Source organism: Oncorhynchus gorbuscha, unplaced genomic scaffold (genome assembly GCF_021184085.1).
Source record: "Oncorhynchus gorbuscha isolate QuinsamMale2020 ecotype Even-year unplaced genomic scaffold, OgorEven_v1.0 Un_scaffold_10845, whole genome shotgun sequence".
NCBI classification, from domain to species: domain Eukaryota; kingdom Metazoa; phylum Chordata; class Actinopteri; order Salmoniformes; family Salmonidae; genus Oncorhynchus; species Oncorhynchus gorbuscha.
The window spans coordinates 1,032-6,638 of NW_025753530.1; the positions used below are offsets into that span (position 1 = coordinate 1,032).

The 5,607-nt window shown below is 51.1% G+C and overlaps 1 long non-coding RNA gene across 1 annotated transcript; it reads right to left on the reverse strand.

The window, feature by feature from the left end:
• Positions 1–1,286: 1,286 nt before the first annotated feature.
• LOC124030361 lies at positions 1,287–4,568 on the reverse strand. The gene is made up of 3 exons (XR_006837951.1): positions 4,506–4,568; positions 3,211–3,411; positions 1,287–1,382 (listed from the first exon to the last, which is right to left on the reverse strand). It is a non-coding gene; the product is annotated as an uncharacterized LOC124030361 (long non-coding RNA).
• Positions 4,569–5,607: the final 1,039 nt, after the last annotated feature.

Here is a 5,607-nt window from a genome sequence, read left to right on the forward strand (position 1 = left end):
CTTCTGTCTGGTCAGGATAAACTCTGGGTACTAGTCTTCTGTCTGGTTAGGATAAACTCTGGGTACTAGTCTTCTGTCTGGTCAGGATAAACTCTGGGTACTAGTCTTAGTCTTCTGTCTGGTCAGGATAAACTCTGGGTACTCGTCTTCTGTCTGGTTAGGATAAACTCTGGGTACTAGTCTTCTGTCTGGTCAGGATAAACTCTGGGTACTAGTCTTCTGTGTGCTCAGGATAAACTCTGGGTACTAGTCTTCTGTCTGGTCAGGATAAACTCTGGGTACTAGTCTTCTGTCTGGTCAGGATAAACTCTGGGTACTAGTCTTCTGTCTGGTCATGATAAACTCTGGGTACTAGTCTTCTGTGTGCTTAGGATAAACTCTGGGTACTAGTCTTCTGTCTGGTCAGGATAAACTCTGGGTACTAGTCTCCTGTCAGGGTTATTCTACCTGGTATGTAGAGTTGAATCCATGCCCAGGGCTGAGTGGTGTTAGGGTCAGGGTTAGGGTCAGGGTTAAGGTCAGGGTTAAGGTCAGGGTTAGGGTCATGGTTAAGGTCAGGGTTATGGTCAGGGTTATGGTCAGGGTTAAGGTCAGGGTTAGGGTCAGGGTTAGCCTACCTGGTATGTAGCATTGAACCCATGCCCAGGGCTGTGTGGTGTTAGGGTCAGGGTTAGGGTCAGGTTTAGTGTCAGGGTTAAGGTCAGGGTTAGGGTCCAGGAGTTAGCCTACCTGGTATGTAGCATTGAACCCATGCCCAGGGCTGTGTGGTGTTAGGGTCAGGGTTAGGGTCAGGGTTAAGGTCAGGAGGTTAGGGTCAGGGGTTAGCCTACCTGGTATGTAGCATTGAACCCATGTCAGGGCTGTGTGGTGCTAGGGTCAGGGTTATGGTCAGGGTTAAGGTCAGGGTTAGGGTCAGGGTTAGCCTACCTGGTATGTAGAGTTGAATCCATGCCCAGGGCTGAGTGGTGTTAGGGTCAGGGGTTAAGGTCAGGGTTAGGGTCAGTGATAGGGTCAGGAAGTTAGGGTGGGGTTAAGGTCAGGGGTTAAGGTCGGGTTGCCCTACCTGGTATGTAAGCGTTGAACCCTTGCGCAGGGCTGTGTGGTGTTAGGGTCAGGGTTAGGGTCAGGGTTAAGGTCAAGGTTAGGGTCAGGGTTAGCCTACCTGGTATGTAGCGTTGAACCCATGCCCAGGGCTGAGTGGTTGGGCCAGGTACTGCAGACTCATCTGTCCTCTACTGGATTCTAACAGGGCTGGTCTCCTGTTGTTATGATCGACAGGGCCTGCAGGAGCGCTCTGCTCTCTGGACCAGCCCATCATAGACATGGAGGGAGTCCCCTGGCCCTAACCCCAGGTCCAGCTGCAACACGATGGGCTTAGGGTCCTAGGAGGAGGACTGAGTTAGATCCATCAAGTAGTCGACCGAGGGCAAACGTATTGATTAAAAAACGTAAAAACCAAAAATAACTAATTTCAGTGATTTTCCATTGTGACAGACAACTAAACAAGCTTCTGTTTGGCCGGAGCTTATAGATCAGTCAGCATGTGTTCATCTCTAACTCTGCTATATATCAGTCAGCATGTGTTCAGCTGTGTAACTCTGCTAGATCAGTCAGCATGTGTTCAGCTGTTTAACTCTGCTATAGATCAGTCAGCATGTGTTCATATGGCCCAACTCTGCTATTCAGTCAGCATGTGTTCAGCTGTGTAACTCTGCTATAGATCAGTCAGCATGTGTTCAGCACTCTGCTATAGATCAGTCAGCATGTGTTCAGCTGTGCTTAACTCTGCTAGATCAGTCAGCATGTGTTCATCTCTAACTCTGCTATAGATCAGTCAGCATGTGTTCATCTCTAGCTCTCTGCTATAGATCAGTCAGCATGTGTTCATCTCTAACTCTGCTATAGATCAGTAAGCATGTGTTCAGCTCTAACTCTGCTATAGATCAGTCAGCTGTGTTCATCTCTAACTCTGCTATAGATCAGTCAGCATGTGTTCATCTCTAACTCTGCTATAGATCAGTCAGCATGTGTTCAGCTGTGTAACTCTGCTATAGATCAGTCAGCATGTGTTCATCTCTAACTCTGCTATAGATCAGTCAGCATGTGTTCATCTCTAACTCTGCTATAGATCAGTAAGCATGTGTTCAGCTCTAACTCTGCTATAGATCAGTCAGCATGTGTTCATCTCTAACTCTGCTTTATAGATCAGTCAGCATGTGTTCATCTCTAACTCTGCTATAGATCAGTCAGCATGTGTTCAGCTGTGTAACTCTGCTATAGATCAGTCAGCATGTGTTCAGCTGTGTAACTCTGCTATAGAGTCAGCATGTGTTCAGCTGTGAAACTCTGCTATAGATCAGTCAGCATCTGTTCATCTCTAACTCTGCTATAGATCAGTCAGCATGTGTTCATCTCTTTAACTCTGCTATAGATCAGTCAGCATGTGTTCAGCTATGCTTTCTGCTATAGATCAGTCTGCATGTGTTCAGCTGTGTAACTCTGCTATAGATCAGTCTGCATGTGTTCAGCTATGTAACTCTGCTATAGATCAGTCAGCATGTGTTCATCTCTTTAACTCTGCTATAGATGAGTCAGCATGTGTTCAGCTGTGTAACTCTGCTATAGATCAGTCAGCATGTGTTCATCTCTAACTCTGCTATAGATCAGTCAGCATGTGTTCATCTCTAACTCTGCTATAGATCAGTCAGCATGTGTTCAGCTGTGTAACTCTGCTATAGATCAGTCAGCATGTGTTCATCTCTAACTCTGCTATAGATCAGTCAGCATGTGTTCATCTCTAACTCTGCTATAGATCAGTCAGCATGTGTTCATCTCTAACTCTGCTATAGATCAGTCAGCACGCGTCTTAATATATTTTGCCACGAAAACTATGGTTTATTAACGTATTTATTTGGAAAAATACAAACTACGATGAACGGATTCATCTGTGGCGAAGGGCACTGCATCTCAGCGCTAGAGGCGTCGCTACAGACACTCTGGTTCGAATCCAGGCTGTATCACAACCGGCCGTGATCGGGAGTCCCGTAGAGCGGCAGACAGTTGGCCCAGCGTCGTCCGGGTTTGGTCGGTGTAGGCCGTCATTGTAAATAAGAATTTGTTCTTAACTGACTTACCTAGTTAAAGGTTAAATAATCGTCCCTAGCAACCATCAGATCATGGATTGTGTAAAGGTGTTGAACTCCTCCCTACCTGAGTGTCCAGTAGCCAGGAGCACCTCAGCTCCCCCACAGCGCTGCGGTTGGGACGGAAGAAGTCCGGGGAGGCGAATGTTCCGTAGAAGTTCCCCAGGCGTTTCCCGCAGGCCGTGTCGGGGCACCCTGCCTCGTCCGAGCCATCGGGGCAGTCCCGGGCTCCGTTGCAGCGCAGCGAAGGGGGCAGGCAGCGAGTGGACTGGAGGAGAAGAACACCACTTTATCGTTCCTTATTATTACGAAAATTACGAAAATGTGTTATTTTATACTCATAACCCCCCCCCCCCCCGAGACGTAGGAAGCAATGGGTAAACCCAATCCCCCGAGACGTAGGAAGCAATGGGTCAACCCAATCCCCCCGGGCGTAGGAAGCAATGGGTCAGCCCACCAACCCCCGAGACGTAGGAAGCAATGGGTCAACCCAATCCCCCGGGACGTAGGAAGCAATGGGTCAACCCACCAACCCCGAGAGCGTAAGAAGCAATGGGTCGGCCCAATTCCCCCCGAGACATAGGAAGCAATGGGTCGGCCCAATCCCCCGAGGACGTAGGAAGCAATGGGTCGGCCCAATCCCCCGAGGACGTAGGAAGCAATGGGTCGGCCCAAGCCCCCGAGACGTAGGAAGCAATGGGTCGGCCCAATTCCCCCGAGACATAGGAAGCAATGGGTCGGCCCAATCCCCCGAGACGTAGGAAGCAATGGGTCGGCCCAATCCTCCCGAGACGTAGGAAGCAATGGGTCGACCCAATCCCCCGAGGCGTAGGAAGCAATGGGTCAACCCAATCCCCGAGACGTAGGAAGCAATGGGTCAACCCACCAATCCCCCGGAGACGTAGGAAGCAATGGGTCAACCCACCAACCCCCGGAGACGTAGGAAGCAATGGGTCGGCCCAATCCCCCCGAGACGTAGGAAGCAATGGGTCAACCCACCAACCCCCGAGACGTAGGAAGCAATGGGTCGGCCCAAACCCCCCGAGACGTAGGAAGCAATGGGTCAACCCAATCCCCCGAGACGTAGGAAGAAATGGGTCAACCCACCAACCCCCGAGACGTAGTAAGCAATGGGTCAACCCACCAACCCCCGAGACATAGGAAGCAATGGGTCAACCCACCAACCCCCGAGACGTAGGAAGCAATGGGTCAACCCACCAACCCCGAGACGTAGGAAGCAATGGGTCGGCCCAATCCCCCCGAGGCGTAGGAAGCAATGGGTCGGCCCAGTGTAGAGCATTGTGCCTATCAGAGTTTCTACTCTGGTTGCTGGCCTGCTTCCCTAACCTCTGGGTTACCTACCTGGGCCTGGGTACAGGGGGCGGTGCCGGGGGGGCAGAGGGAGGTGCGAGGAGGGGTCGGAGGGGGGCACAGCTCCGTTCGGCCGGTAGCGCCGCCGCACTCATCCAGGCCGTTACAGCGCCACGTCCGGGAAGACATTTACCGTTACCACACAGGAACTCATCCCTCTGACAGCTGGACTGGCCCAGGGGACCTGGAGGAACAGACACATTACTGACAAACTACAGACAGGAACTCATCCCTCTGACAGCTGGACTGGCCCAGGGGACCTGGAGGAACAGACACATTACTGACAAACTACAGACAGGAACTCATCCCTCTGACAGCTGGACTGGCCCAGGGGACCTGGAGGAACAGACACATTACTGACAAACTACAGACAGGAACTCATCACTCTGACAGCTGGACTGGCCCAGGGGACCTGGAGGAACAGACACATTACTGACAAACTACAGACAGGAACTCATCCCTCTGACAGCTGGACTGGCCCAGGGGACCTGGAGGAACAGACACATTACTGACAAACTACAGACAGGAACTCATCCCTCTGACAGCTGGACTGGCCCAGGGACCTGGAGGAACAGACACATTACTGACAAACTACAGACAGGAACTCATCACTCTGACAGCTGGACTGACCCAGGGGACCTGGAGGAACAGACACATTACTGACAAACTACAGACAGGAACTCATCCCTCTGACAGCTGGACTGGCCCAGGGGACCTGGAGGAACAGACACATTACTGACAAACTACAGACAGGAACTCATCACTCTGACAGCTGGACTGGCCCAGGGGACCTGGAGGAACAGACACATTACTGACAAACTACAGACAGGAACTCATCACTCTGACAGCTGGACTGGCCCAGGGGACCTGGAGGAACAGACACATTACTGACAACAGTTTGTCATCAGCCCTAAACCCTAGAGTGGAGAAAGCTCTTTGGAAGTAAACAGATTGTCATCAGCCCTAAACACTAGAGTTTGCCCCTGAACAAGGCAGTTAACCCACTGTTCCCCTGAACAAGGCAGTTAACCCACTGTTCCCCTGAACAAGGCAGTTAACCCACTGTTCCCCTGAACAAGGCAGTTAACCCACT